We start from the raw sequence: 16,608 nt of genomic DNA on the forward strand, positions 1-16,608 counted from the left end.
CTTGGGTGGGAGGGGCCAGTGTGTTGCTATTGAAGGACCAGTGTTCTAGACTCACCTCTCCAGTTGTACACACATGAGTCTCACAGTGATGGTTTGTATGTGGTCTGCAGCCCATAGGTACATTTTACGTTCTTGGTGTTGGACTGTCCACTTTTCAGGCAATGGGTTATTCTAGATTGTGCCCTGTTAGAATGCTGTGTACATTTGAATCATGACTGACAATAAACACTCTTAAGGGAGAGGCCAGAACAAAACCACCGTGGACCTGAACATCCAAATTCTGCAGCTTGGGCTCCTTGCCAGTGGTTAAAAATGTTCATCTGTTTAACATGGCTCCAAGGACACTTGACAAGGGACAATGGCTGTACTTTCCTGGGTGCATTGCCAGGTGGTCTGAGGCCAAGGAGCAGGGGCCATGTGGTTCATCTGGGAAGTTCCAGACGGCTAAGGGGAGATATGAGTGAGGTCTATAAAACCATGACTGGTGTAGAGAAAGTAGATAAGGAAGTATTGTTTACTTCTTCTCATAACACAAGAACTAGGGCTCACCAAATGAAATTAATAGGCAGCCGGTTTAAAACAAATAAAGAAGTATTTCTTCACACAACACACAGTCAACTGTGGAACTCCTTGTCAGAGGATGTTGTGAAGGGTTCAAAAAAGAACTAGATAAATTCATGGAGGATAGGTCCATCAATGGCTATTAGCCAGGATGGGCAGGGATGGTGTCCCTAGCCTCTGTTTGCCGGAAGCTGGGAATGAGCGACAGGGGATGGATCACTTGATGATTACCTGTACTGTTCATTCTCTCTGGGATACCTGGCACTGGCCACTGTCGGAAGACAGGATACTGGGCTAGATGGACCTTTGGTCTGACCCAGTAGGGCCATTCTTATGTTCTTATGTCTTGCTGAATCAAGGTCTGGTTGTGTATCTAGCTAAAGGTACTGATACAGTTCTCATTACCACAGTATCCCACAACACTCCTGTGAGGTAGAGATGTGCTATTATGCCATTATACAGATAGGAACGGAGACCAGGTGACTTGTCCAAGGTCACACAGGAAGTTTGTAGGAGAGCAGGGACACAAATCCTTGCCTTTCAAGTACTAGTGAATGCCCATAGTGGGTAGACCATCCTTCTCACTGATAGGAGGAGGAATGAAACCCAGAGTAAGCAGGAGACTTTTCTCCTACATACTGTCAAATAAAGACCACCAAGGCCACCAGGGAAAACCATATGTACATGTTTCAAAAATACTTATAAATTATTCAAATCACTTATACAGTACCATATAACATATATACACAATTCTTTAGAAACACAGCAAGATATTTTCCCTGTCCTGACAGTATAAAGTGAGCAAGACAAGACAAAACGCAGTTATATTTCAGGACGTGGAAGCTGTGGTGGGATTATAGGGTAGAAGGAGAAGGTGGGAATGATTTATTGAATAAAAAGTGGATTTGAAGATGGTGTTTGGAAGAGGATGGGAGCTGGAGGAGCCTATTCTAGGAGCAGGGGAAAGGAACACTGGTGATGACCAAAAAACGAGCCAAGAGTAGGGGGAAATTATGAGGGTCAGTCATCACAAAGACATAAGAAATCTAGGTTTCAGAGTAGCAGCCGTGTTAGTCTGTATCTGCAAAAAGAAAAGGAGTACTTATTAGTCTCTAAGGTGCCACAAGTACTCCTTTTCTTTTTATAAGAAATCTAGCACATTAGGTAGTTGCTGGTGAAAATGCATCCAAATACTAACCAGGTGGAAAATCTTCTGAAGGCGCTTATAAATTTGTGGGGCATTTGGAAGAAGAACTGACGAGAGGGTCCTTGGGCCATCTTGTTGTGCACAGGAGGCTCGTTCATGAGTCTTGGGTTTGTCACAGAGGAAGTCTGTGGTAGCACAGGGAATCAAACCCACCTTCCAACCTAGTGCTCTAACCACTGTATAGGGAATAGAGACCTGAAGCTATCTATGTCAATGTGTGGATGGCAAGTGGAACAATTGGGTTATCCTAATTACAGAGTAAAGTTAGAAAATTGGTTAGCAATGACATTTTAAAACCGTCTTGTGGAATGATCTGTTACTAAATATCCTTTTTCCTTTACATACTATATCTGAAAAGGAGGCGCTGGGCAAAATGTCATTTTTAATTGTATCTTCTGTTCCCAAGGTAAATTCTAGCCCTTTTGTTCTAAAAGAAAAAAGGTTGCACTATCTCATGCATATGGCATAAAATAAGATGCTTACAGTGCCAGGAAAAAAAAAGAGTTATTTTTATCAAATGAATATAATTAGGGAGTCTGCATTTTAGTTTCTATTTTTGCAAGTGTTCAATACCTTGTAATTTCTTAGAAAAATCAGGTTTTTACATGTTTATTTAAATTGTAGCAGTATACATCAGAACAGGAATCAGTTTCATTCGTACTGAAAGAAACAACAAATAAAATTATTCATAAAAACTTTTAAGAACAGTTTCACTTAGTGTTTGCTTCCTGTGTTCCCGCAGCATATCTAACCACACAGATTAAAAACCACGGAACATGCTGCTGTTACTGGTATACGCAATCAAAAAGCGAACCATGGTGCGCAAGAACAGGAAATATTACACGTACGTTATAGTAGATGGTGTGAATAAGAGGTGAATTCCAGTGGAAGGCCCTTCAAAAGGAAACTTGTCACTTTCTGCATTTTGTTGTGTTTATTTTTACTCTAGAAAATTTACCACTGGTGCTTTTATCCGAAGTCTTTTGACTAAACTGAAAACCAGAATCCCCATGTACACAGTGTTAATTGTATTGTTCCAATTCACAGTAACTGAACAGAAGCATACACAGAAACAGACTTAATTGTAACTTTTAACCTAAGGACAGATCCTGTGGGCCTTTCAGACGGGCTTGAGCACTCACAGCCTCCATTGTCTTTAAGACTGAGATCTCAGAAATGGAAGTTGCCTCCACTGGCTTCATTTGGACTTCTCACATGAGAAAGTGTTTTTAGGATTGGGTAAGTAAATTTAAAGGATAGAAACTGGAGGTGAAAATCTTGAGCATCTTGAAGTTGTAGGCAAAACTCCCAGCATTCATGCTGTGTTTTAGATTTGTCTGTAAACAAAATGTGTCATGCCTACCTGTAGCACTGAATTATACATAGGAGATTACATTCAGGACTTGTTCCCCTATATACTTTAGGCACTTTTGAAAATCTCCACCAGAATACTTTATATGAACAATATAAAAGGTGAATATGTGCAAAACAGTCTAATCACTAGCCTTAGCACTTTGGTAATGTGTCATCTATCTTCTTTATTGGTGTGATGTAAAGTTGAGACATATTATGTAGAAAAATGCAGAACTAATAACTTTCTCTGCCAAATAAACATTATTGCCAATTAGTAATGAAGTTTTAGGGCACCCTGAATAAGGAGGTAGCCGTAGAGTTTAAGGCCAGAAGGGACCACCCGATCATCTAGTCTGGCCTCCTGTATATCACAGGTCACCAATACCACCCAGCATCCGCACACTAACCCCAGTCACCCAAGTGGTGCAAATTTGCTGCCGCAGGAGCTGCTGAGGGAAGAAATTAGTTTTTCGTTAAGGGTTTTTCTAGACTTCAGAGAAAAATCGCTACAGTTTTTGTACATCACTGCAAACTATACTGTTACAATAATCACATTGGAAGCAAATCACAAGTAAACATAAGTAAAGCATCAATCACACTACTGGCCAGATTCTGATTTCAGTTACTCTGATACCACATGTATGTATATCTTCAGTAACTCCCTCTTCTGGGGAGTTTGTATTTACATCAGGGACCTGAGATCAGAATCTGGCTCAGTGCATTTATGACAGAACTGGAACTGCTCTATAATAAATTATGAACACGGAATGTTGACCTGGTTATTTTGATGCTTAATATATAAATAACTTGGTTTACTTTGATTTAGGAGTTGTCGGGACAGACAATGGCTCAAGACAAGATGTCCTTTGTAAACACGGATTATTAAGAGACAATGCCTGAACTCTTAGCTTGAAGATTCAACATCCTGGTCCCAGGCAACCTACAAAACTTGTTTTGATGAGCAGGGCCAAGGCCTGGGAACCAGCAGATGAGAAGGACTAAAGCAGTTTAAAAAGGGTCTCTCTCCCTCTCTCTCAAGAAAGAGGGGAGATATTTGGGGGCTGGGGGGAACCAAACTGAGATACAGGACCCCAGTGTGGTGTCTGAAGAAGCTTAGGTAATCATCATAGGATGAAAGAACTTTAGGTAAGAGACGTGTAGACTGACTGCTGTTTTAAAATTGTCTCTCTCTAAATGCATTGTTCCCATTGATAAAATAAACTGTCTGTTCACTGAATTGTCCACTGTCGAACTCCCAAAAGGAAGAACTGTAGGTATCTAAACCCAGTCAGAACCACCGGGTAAGCACAGTTGATACCCAGAGTACTGTAGCCCAGGGCCCAGGCTAGGCATGAGGGACTACCATGCCGGGAGAGGTAAAGGTAGGAGATCTGATATCTGAGGGAGTGCACTGAGAGACCAGGAAGGGGACAGAGGTGCAGACAGTCCTGCAACCATGACGATAGCCCAGCAGAAGCCTCACTAGTGTGTGATGTAAGAAAAAACAGCATAAAGGAAAGGGTTGATAATAAGTTACATGTTAAATGGCTTCATACTAAATCTTGCAATATGTTTCTTAGAATTGTCTGTCTTATAAAACTGTTCATAAAGAAGCACAGATAGTTTTGCTTGGATGTGGTAGAAAAAGTATCTGATTGAAAAGTTGCCCAGTGTACCAAGTTACTGAAATACAGTTCATGCCTTCACCAGTGACAGGAAGTCAGTGGCAATGATGAACTACAAATATGCCAAGACATATGAAAGCAAACAGTTTAGATAACATCAAACAAGCCCTGTGTGTGGTGTTTTGTGACAGAGTACAAACGCAATGCCTGCCGTACCCCAGCAGTTAACCATTTCAAGGCACACATGGTACTGGCAGGTACATAATTGTTTTCTCTATTTTACAGTATATTAGATGCCTTGTGAAGTTGAGTAAAGCAAGAATAACTTGAAATACTAAACTGGCGTGGAACATTGTGGGAAGGGGATGAATCAGCAAACGTACAAGTAGCAGATACCTAGCTCCATATGTTTGAGGGCTATGTCCACAAGCAACAGATATAGGAAATTTTGCTATTAACTTCTATAGGGTCAGGATTTCAACCACAATATTACTACTTTGAGTTATTTTAGATGGCAGAGTTCTTGATGCCTCTGTTCTATGTCTCCTAATTGAATTCAGTCTTCTTCCTCAAGCCCAAATACTGTTGGAGTGGTTCTCTATAGAAGTCTTGGAACTAAAAGTATTGCAAGAGCTGCATTGCTACATTAGTAATGAGGGTTTTTTGTTGTTTTTGTTTTTACTGTCAGGATGAATTAAAAAAAAAAAAGACAGTATCACCCCAAATGCTACTTCTGCAACATCCTATCTCTGAAACCCGGCCTTCTGGAAGTCTGGAGAGATGGGGGATCCACTTGATTTTACACTCCCAGATAATGTTAGTAGGCCATTAAATGCTCATACTTATTGGTTTACATCTTCAAAGTTCTGTACAATAATTAAGGACATGATTCAGATTTAATTTAGCCTGGTTTTATATGGGCCAAAATATAAGTCAGAGTTACTTCTGATTAACACTAGTGTGAGATCAGAATCAGCCCCTAATTAGCCCATAGGAAATGGGACAATATTTATGTACCTCCTTATACAAAAGTGGTAATGAGTCACAGATGTTAAGTGACTCTCCCTTCCAGAGGCAGTATTAGAACTTGGGATTTGTTATCTCTTGTTTTCCTGGTCCCTTCACCAGATCACACATTACTCCAACAGAGATGTGGCCCAAACTGCCAAATCTCCAGTGATTTACAGCAGATGAGGAGGTGACTCATTATGACATTGTGTCAAGTTTTTGTTCTTCTTTTATGAGCCATGAGATTACCCTTTTCAGTACTGTTACAACAGAACACACAATTAATTCTGTTCAAGACACTACTTAAGAGCATTTTCCCCACCTCTCTTACCTTTTAGTTACCTCCCTTATTTGGTTGTCTGTTCCCACCCCCTGCCTACTTCAGTTCCTATTTGTCCTTTCAGTTTCATGGGTGCTGCGGCGGGGGCGGGGGGGGAGAGAAGGAGATAGATGAAATAAACATGGGAAATGCTGTTGCTAAAGATCATCTTCCTGGTCCATTACTTGAACCATGTCAATCCCCTTCTCCTTTTCTTCACAAGAAAATGTATATGGTTAGAATGTGACATTGAGTAGTAGGCAAATGGTGCCTGGGGTATTTTGCAACTGTTTTTAACATTTGTGAGGTTATTTCTCCAGAAGCCAGGGGTGTGGGGAGAAAGACTTGCTAAAAACATTGCAATTACCACAAGAATGGTTAATTGAATGCCACAAGAGAGAATCTTCTGTAGCAGCACCCCTTCAAGGCTGTAAGTGGCTTAACAGGCTCTCCTCCTTTTGCAGCCCCTGCTGACACCTGCTCCAGCCCTGTAATGGTCTGCTCATTCTTGTGACTCAGCTCTTTAGCGAGGTCACGTTTCCCCCTTTTCTTCCCAGGTAACAGAGTCCCAACAAACAGTAGTCCAGTAACCTTATGCCTTATTAGTCACTCTGCTCTGCTAAATTGGGACTCCTCCTTAATTCATCCAATCAACTCCTTCCCAAGCTGGACCTAATCATAAATTAGGCCTGGCCCACACTTCAGGTGCACAAAGAACTCTGTCTGTGCTAGTGTAGGGTATACATCTCATCACACCTTCATTTGTTGAATCAATTTCCCAAACTCAAAATAACATTTTTTCCTTTCCTCTCTATTTTACTCCAAGTGCTATCAAACATTAGAAGCCAGATTTTGGCCTATACACATCAGTGCAGCAATACATAGGAGTCATAAAAGAGCCTCAGGGAGAAGGCCTCTGATGCAAAAGTAGTATAGGCTGGCATGTTGCTTTGCAACCGCTAACATAGGGGTGAGGCAACACCTGTTAGAGCCCCCTTGGAGCTGCTCTAATTTACACTGCTGGCCGTGACAGGCTGCAGGTTAGGAAAAAATCCAGGAGGCACAATCTCACCTTCTAGTGTGGCTCCCGTGCAGTTGGGTCAGACCCATACAACACAGAAGAAGGGCTTGTCAGAAATTTCCCATCGCAACTGGACTTTTGACTAAATGAAGATTTTTTTTCATGATGGGGTCTGCCTTCTGTGGAAAATTTCACCTTTTCATCAAAAACTGGAAACCAGAAAAAGCCAACACATTTCAGTTTCTGGCCAACATGCTCCCCCCACCCCCCCCCACCCCCCCAAAATCTGGGACAAAAAAACCCAAACATTTATGGGTTTTTCAATGAAGAGTTTAAATTTTCTGCTGGAAAAAAACAAAAACAAACCACATCCAAAGTCTTTTCTGACCAGTTCATAGAATCATAGAATCATAGAATATCAGGGTTGGAAGGGACCTCAGGAGGTCATCTAGTCCAACCCCCTGCTCAAAGCGGGACCAATCCCCAATTAAATCATCCCAGCCAGGGCTTTGTCAAGCCTGACCTTAAAAACTTCTAAGGAAGGAGATTCCACCACCTCCCTAGGTAACGCATTCCAGTGTTTCACCACCCTCCTAGTGAAAAAGTTTTTCCTAATATCCAACCTAAACCTCCCCCACTGCAACTTGAGACCATTACTCCTTGTCCTGTCATCTTCTACCACTGAGATTAGTCTAGAACCATCCTCTTTGGAACCACCTCTCAGGTAGTTGAAAGCAGCTATCAAATCCCCCCTCATTCTTCTCTTCTGCAGACTAAACAATCCCAGTTCCCTCAGCCTCTCCTCATAAGTCATGAGTTCCAGACCCCTAATCATTTTTGTTGCCCTTCGCTGGACTCTCTCCAATTTATCCACATCCTTCTTGTAGTGTGGGGCCCAAAACTGGACACAGTACTCCAGATGAGGCCTCACCAATGTCGAATAGAGGGGAACGATCATGTCCCTCGATCTGCTCGCTATGCCCCTACTTATACATCCCAAAATGCCATTGGCCTTCTTGGCAACAAGGGCACACTGCTGACTCATATCCAGCTTCTCGTCCACAGTCACCCCTAGGTCCTTTTCCGCAGAACTGCTGCCTAGCCATTCGGTCCCTAGTCTGTAGCTGTGCATTGGGTTCTTCCGTCCTAAGTGCAGGACCCTGCATTTATCCTTATTGAACCTCATCAGGTTTCTTTTGGCCCAATCCTCCAATTTGTCTAGGTCCCTCTGTATCCTATCTCTGCCCTCCAACGTATCTACCACTCCTCCCAGTTTAGTATCATCCGCAAATTTGCTGAGAGTGCAATCCACACCATCCTCCAGATCATTTATGAAGATATTGAACAAAACCGGCCCCAGGACCGACCCCTGGGGCACTCCACTTGACACCGGCTGCCAACTAGACATGGAGCCATTGATCACTACCCGTTGAGCCCGACAATCTAGCCAACTTTCTACCCACCTTATAGTACATTCATTCAGCCCATACTTCTTTAACTTGCCGACAAGAATACTGTGGGAGACAGTGTCAAAAGCTTTGCTAAAGTCAAGAAACAATACATCCACTGCTTTCCCTTCATCCACAGAATCAGTAATCTCATCATAGAAGGCGATTAGATTAGTCAGGCATGACCTTCCCTTGGTGAATCCATGCTGACTGTTCCTGATCACTTTCCTCTCGTGTAAGTGCTTCAGGATTGATTCCTTGAGGACCTGCTCCATGATTTTTCCGGGGACTGAGGTGAGGCTGACTGGCCTGTAGTTCCCAGGATCCTCCTTCTTCCCTTTTTTAAAGATTGGCACTACATTAGCCTTTTTCCAGTCATCTGGGACTTCCCCTGTTCGCCACGAGTTTTCAAAGATAATGGCCAATGGCTCTGCAATCACATCCGCCAATTCCTTTAGCACTCTCGGATGCAACTCATCCGGCCCCATGGACTTGTGCATGTCCAGCTTTTCTAAATAGTCCCTAACCACCTCTTTCTCCAGAGAGGGCTGGCCATCTACTCCCCATGTTGCGATGCCCAGCGCAGCAGTCTGGGAGCTGTCCTTGTTAGTGAAGACAGAGGCAAAAAAAGCATTGAGCACATTAGCTTTTTCCACATCCTCTGTCACTAGGTTGCCTCCCTCATTCAGTAAGGGGCCCACACTTTCCTTGGCTTTCTTCTTGTTGCCAACATACCTGAAGAAACCCTTCTTGTTACCCTTGACATCTCTTGCTAGCTGCAGCTCCAGGTGCGATTTGGCCCTCCTGATTTCATTCCTACATGCCCGAGCAATATTTTTATACTCTTCCCTGGTCATATGTCCAACCTTCCACTTCTTGTAAGCTTCTTTTTTATGTTTAAGATCCGCTAGGATTTCACCATTAAGCCAAGCTGGTCGCCTGCCATATTTACTATTCTTTCGACTCATCGGGATGGTTTGTTCCTGTAACCTCAACAGGGATTCCTTGAAATACAGCCAGCTAACCTGGACTCCTTTCCCCTTCATGTTAGTCCCCCAGGGGATCTTACCCATCTGCTCCCTGAGGGAGTCAAAGTCTGCTTTCCTGAAGTCCAGGGTCCGTATCCTGCTGCTTACCTTTCTTCCCTGTGTCAGGATCCTGAACTCGACCATCTCATGGTCACTGCCTCCCAGATTCCCATCCACTTTTGCTTCCCCCACTAATTCTTCCCTGTTTGTGAGCAGAACGTCAAGAAAAGCTCCCCCCCTAGTTGGCTCGTCTAGCACTTGCACCAGGAAATTGTCCCCTACGCTTTCCAAAAACTTCCTGGATTGTCTATGCACCGCTGTATTGCTCTCCCAGCAAATATCAGGAAAATTAAAGTCACCCATGAGAACCAGGGCGTGCGATCTAGTAGCTTCTGCGAGTTGCCGGAAGAAAGCCTCATCCACCTCATCCCCCTGATCCAGTGGTCTATAGCAGACTCCTACCACTACATCACTCTTGTTGCTCACACTTCTAAACTTAATCCAGAGACACTCAGGTTTTTCTGCAGTTTCGTACCGGAGCTCTGAGCAGTCATACTGCTCCCTTACATACAGTGCTACTCCCCCACCTTTTCTGCCCTGCCTGTCCTTCCTGAACAGTTTATAACCATCCATGACAGTACACGAGTCATGTGAGTTATCCCACCAAGTCTCTGTTATTCCAATCACGTCATAATTCCCTGACATCACCAGGACCTCCAGTTCTCCCTGCTTGTTTCCAAGGCTTTGTGCATTCGTATATAAGCACTTGAGAGAACCTGCTGTTCTACACAGAAGTCTTATTTCTACAGATCACTCACAGAAGGGTTTCTGTGCTCTCATTTCCCATAGAAAGGTTTAGACTGTGAAAGCACCCCGCCCTTCAGAGCATGCAAAATAAGCTCAAAGCCTGTTTTTTATTTCATGTGCTTCTTGAGAAGCAGTGCTAAAATCATTCCCCATCAAAATGGGTTGAATAATATCTGGTTTCTGGAGTAGGTATTGTTATGTTGAACCAGAAGTGACTAGTGTCCTATTTGTTCACTGAGAGACTGCTATAAAGTTGCTTCCCTGCTCTCAACCATTTTGATGGCTGTCTGGATTATATCTATATGCTCCTTACAAAAAGGCCTGATCCTGAGAGGTACTGAGAATTTCCCATTCTCTGGAAGTCAATGAGTGTTGTGGGTGCTCAGCACATCACTGCTCCAGGCCAAAAGTTTGGGTGCTGTTTCAAACTGTACTTGCCTCTACAGGGTATTGTTTCCACCCTGTTTGGGGATCTGGCCAGAACATAATACCCACATCAGTCCTATCTTGACATCTACAGTTATTTACATTTCTTTGCTATTCCATTTATTACCAGCTGGCCTATTACAGTCCCATGTGACATGTTATAATGTATCAGTTCCATCAAGTTGTTACATCTGTGAACAGAATATGAAATGAGGGAGGAGTGGTGGAAAGGTTTCCTTTTAATGATGCACATAAGCAAAACCACAGCTTTGAAACAAAGAGCAACCTAAAGAGAAACCTAGACTCTCCATGACTTATAAATTGCAGTTACTCAGATAGAAGTGTGTTGACACTGAACACAACCCACCAGCTACAGGCATGTACGTTGCCTGAGCAATTCAAAGCTAGGATACTTAGGGTGGGAAGAAACAGGAATTACTGACAACAATAAAATAAGATGCCTCCAACCCATAGTGGAGCATATTCTAAGGCCAGACTTCCGTGGAGCACTGCTGATTTACCATAGCTGAGGATTTGCCTTACATGTCTATTATTCTTCTAGTTCAAGCCACATAGTTTTATTTACATTTTTAACGTGTTCGGGGACAGTGATGTTTTTCCACCCACAGCTATTATTTGGCCCCGTGCTGCTTAAATTGAAGGATCCGTCTGGGAAAATACCGTTTTTGTTTCTAAACACAGGTGTCTTAACTCGGAGGCGAACCTTTCTGAATGCTCAAGGTCTAGGACTTTTCTGAGGCATTTAGGCTGCTGCAGTCAATTACCCTTGTGAAGAGAGCCTTTGCTACATTAAAACAATAATGTTATTATTTTTCATCAAACAATATGGTTCAAAGAATCAGTGCTATATATAAACTCATAAGAATGTATTCATCAGGTTCGGAAGTCAAGTCTTTGTAAGGCTGAAAAGAAGACATTTCAGTAATGGAACAAATGTCCTTTCTGCAGCACACTCCCCAGGGGTTAGAAAAATGGCAGAAGGCTACAGAGTTTATGGCATATCAGCATTTTTTGCATGTGCAGCACTGGAGAAATGAAAATATCTTTGTTCCATGTGGAGTCTTTAGCCTTCAGACTACTGAGCTATTCTTCAGACAGCTTTTGCCAACAAAGACTTAACATTTACCAGGGGATCGGGTAAATTCCTCAGGCATTAGAACCATGGTTGATTAGAAAAGCCTGCATTTAGTAGTTAAAACAGTGCAACTAATCTACAACTTGAAATATTTTGGAAGCATATCAGAGAGTGCACAAAACAGCTGTCAAGTAAAGAAGGGCTTTTCTCATAAAGGAGCCCTTCAGAAAATGAGCTGCTCGAGCTTCCTTCCAGCTATAAAGACACTCCTGCATAGTTGGAGATTTTTAATATGTCTTAATCGCCAATTTAAATCACAGCATTTCATAACAGCACAAGCCATCGCAGGGCTGGTTCCACACGTAGAGAGCAGCAGTTTTCTGTACCACCTATCTAGTTTCGATGCCTAAATTATTCTGATCAGATTATGCAGCATAATGGTGGGCTTTGTAAATTGCTTGCTCTTCCATTTTCAGAACAGATTTACCACTCCATGTTCTGAGGGGTCTGAAGCCTCGCAGTCAGTAAAATAATTTCCCCTCAAACATTCAAGACACCAGGAAGGAGGTTTTGTGGGATATAGAACCCTAGCTTAATATTTCCACCATCTTAAATTGGTGGGGATCCAGTTTCCAGCAGTTAATTGGTAACAAGGACACTTTAGCTTTTCTATCAGCATTCAGAAGGAGCAGGTTTGTATTTCCAGTGGTTTTTATTAGTTTTATTAGGCACTGTGTCATAGGAGAGCTACTGATGTGCTCCACCACATTCCCTCATTCATACACAGCTGCCCTTCACCCACACTCACCAACATACAGCCAAACTTACTCCTAGCCACTTGTGCAGGAGGTTGGGAAGCCTGCAAAGCAGTTACTCCATTGACCCAGGAGGGGCTGACTCGCTGCCAAAAGGGTATGGGAAAGGTAATGCCTGGAGGCAGACATAATGTCTTCCTGAGCTTTATTGTCACACAGCAGGGCCCCGTTGGGCTGCCCTCAGCCACTGCTTCCTCCAAGTTGCTGCAATCATCACAGGTGGGAGGAAGAAGAATAGACCCTAAATCCATGCAGGGAACCAGTCCAAGAGGTACTGCTATATAACTAGCTACCTAGTAGTCTCGTCCCTTTATGGAGAATTAATGATTTGTGTAATGGAGAAGGCTTGCTATATACTTTCTGTTTGTTACTTTTCCTATCGGCAAATACAAAAAGGAAGAAGATTTTTAGGGGCTAGGGTTAGTTTCTATTTAGCAATGTATTACGTATATTTAATCACTATGTACATCTGACTGGTGATGTGTACTAGTACCTTTCCTGCTCATAATAATCATGCTGCTACTGAATCAGTATAAGTTATATGGCTTCATTTTCCAAAACTACTTCACACCTTATCTTTACTACCTGCAGAAAGATCATTTGTTGATGTTTTTAACTACCACAGGAATAAAAATGTACATAGTAAAATTGGATCATATTAGAGCAGTGGTTTCTGATTCAGAGTAGATTAAAAGCCACTACTAAATCTCTCCAAAGTGCCTATAATACTCAGAAAAGGATAAGAAAATTTCTCAGAGTTCTTCTCCCTGCCTTCCCCTGATGTTGTCTGTATATAATACTACCAAGAGAGAAAGATTAAATAAAAAAGAGCTGGTGAGATGAGAAATGAATAGTAATTATTTTCCAAATGAACAACATAGGTCACTAAACTTTTAATTGCTATAAGTCAGGGGTCAGCAACCTTTCACAAGTGGTGTACCAAGTCTTCATTTATTCACTCTAATTTAAGGTTTTGCGTGCCAGTAATACCTTTTAACGTTTTTAGAAGGTCTCTTTCTATAAGTCTATAATATATAACTAAACTATTGTTGTATGTAAAGTAAATAAGGTTTTTAAAATGTTAAGAAGCTTCACTTAAAATTAAATTAAAATGCAGAGCCCCCTGGACCGGTGGCCAGGACCCGGGCAGTGTGAGCGCCACTGAAAATCAGCTCACGTGCCGCCTTTGGCACACGTGCCATAGGTTGCCTCCCCTGCTATAAGTCATAACAGAAAGTTTTACGAACAAGAAAAAAACATCTAATCAACTTGCTTTTGACCTGTTCATAGAACCCACCTGCTTCCCAGCTCATGACAGACTCATGAGAGAGAAATGAATTACATTAGTACATGACATCAGTGGAAAGGTGTGTTGTGCAGGTTATGTCTAATACCAATGAAGTGAAAGAGATAAACAATATTTAAGGCAATTGAATCATGACAGCCATTCCCTACCCTTCATCTATCCCATCCCTCCCCACTTCCTCTCCCCCCCCAATAAAAAGAGAGCTGGTCATCAGAGTTAAGAAATTCTTCTAGCACTTTTTTTAATTGTAAAAACATGACAAAAAGTAGAGACAAATCATAATTCACCACACATCCATCTATCTGAGCCCTTGTGCACAGACCCAGAGATTATTAGATTATTAGACTCTACTTTTAAAAGTTATTAACATTTTAAATAGTAACGTCAGAATGGGTTTCTGGGAGCTAATTTTAATCTAATTTTAGCTCACTGGCAGCTCTAGGGACAGGGCTGGGAGGCAGAAAGATCCAGCTAGGGAGACAGTGGTTGTTCCCTCCCTGGGTTTTCTGCACAAGAACAAGTTCAAAATTTAAGCCACAGTCTTAAAGAAACCCTTTAAAAAAAATCCTTGATCCAAAAATAGCCCACCTTACAATGTAGCTCTCAAAAGAACTAGGCAGAGACAGAGGCAGAGCCCCGGTAGTTCAGGTACTTTAACAGGGAATTTTCAAACTTTCAAATCTTTGGCTTTCTAGTGAATTTAATCTTGATCCTGAATCCCTGCTTTTTAATATATTTTTGCTAGCTACAATGTTCTGGTAAGAATTTTTATCCCAAGTTACTGACCTGTACCCCTTTAACAAGGTTTACTTGTCAGGGAATATATATTACATGGGACATATTTTACTGGCTCCAGATTGTCCCTTTAAGCACACTAAACAGTTTTGTACAAAAGTGACTATGCTGTCTATACCTTTGATCTCCATTGTTGCATTGGCATGGATAAGGAATTATTTTCTCCACCCTAAAATCAATCCTTCCAGATCAAGGTTCAGATATTCAGGTGGGCGGGAGGGACCTACCACGAGTGGCTGCAACTTTTCTGTTAATAAACAGAGGACTTCATTTTACAGTACTGTCAGTCTTGTGCTTTTCACAAGCACTAAGTAAGATCTTAAAAATAAAGCCCCCGTGTAATGTCAAATATTCCGTAAAGCAGTGTAAGTGTTAACAGAGGAGCAGATTATTGTTCAGCCACAGAAAGAAAATTGGCTTGAGGCTGTGCATTCTGAGTGATGAAACTAAGGGCAATCCATTGTTTTTCTCTTGTCTGTCCACTTCTTCTCAAATTTTGATTGACATAAACACACGAAGAAATTCAGCACAGCCATTCTCGGTAGGAAAGTATGACCATGCTTATCAATTTTTTTTACAGACAGTCTGAATATTACAATAACAGCAAGGTTATGCTCCATTTGTTAATTACCTCAGAGCTAATTTTGCAGCTTGAGTTACCATTATAACCCTTTAGTCACTGTGGGTAATAAAGGAGAAACCACATCCCTTCCGGACATACATGAGAAATGACTTTTTAATGTCTACCAGAGCTGTGGGATGAACATTTTTGTTTAAAATTTATATACTGATAATTCTACATTTTCTTCTTTAGGGTGAAGACTATGAAACAGAAGCCAATATCACATTTTTAAGAGGTATATTTCAAAATATATTTAGGCTCATTATTCTGTTACAGAGAAAGTTTTTCTATGTTGTCTTACCATTTGTCTGAGCAATTTCTCACTTCCTAGAACACTTCCTCGCACAGCCCTTTCACATTTTCCCCATTTCCCTCTCTCCTGCAACAACTGTAAGTGAAGGTTTGCTATAACCTGAGCTCCATTTTGCATATTGCTGGGCATTGAAACAATTCAGATCTTTCTGTCTATTTCACTGTAAATGGAGTAAAAAGAATGAGGAGTACTTGTGGCACCTTTACAGACTAACAAATGTATTTGAGCATAAGCTTTTGTGGGCTAAAACCCACTTCATTGGATGCATGCAGTGGAAAATACAGTAGGAAGATATATATACACAGAGAACATGAAAAAATGGGTGTTGCCATACCCACCATAACGAGAGTGATCAATTAAGGAGGGCTATTATCAGCAGGAGAAAAAAAACTTTTGTAGTGATAATCAGGATGGCCCACTTCCAACAGTTGACAAGAAGGTGTGAGTAACAATATGGGGGAAAATAAGCATGGGGAAATAGTTTTACTTTGTGTAATGACCCATCGCTCCCAGTCTTTATTCAAGCCTAATTTAACGGTGTCCAGTTTGCAAATTAATTCCAATTCAGCAGTTTCTCGTTGGAGTCTGTTTTTGAAGTTTTTTTGTTGAAGAATTGCGACTTTTGGGTCTCTAATCGAGTGACCAGGGAGACTGAAGTGTTCTCCGACTGGTTTTTGAAGGTGTTTGTCTCTATCTGAGGGGTTGGAGCAAATGCAGTTGTATCTTAGAGCTTGGCTGTAGACAATGGATCGTGTGGTGTGGTCTGGATGAAAGCTGGAGGCATGTAGGTAGGAATAGTGGTCAGTAGGTTTCCGGTATAGGGTAGTGTTTATGTGACCATCGCTTATTAGCACTGTA

Source organism: Natator depressus, chromosome 2, assembly GCF_965152275.1.
Source record: "Natator depressus isolate rNatDep1 chromosome 2, rNatDep2.hap1, whole genome shotgun sequence".
Lineage (NCBI taxonomy): Eukaryota > Metazoa > Chordata > Testudines > Cheloniidae > Natator > Natator depressus.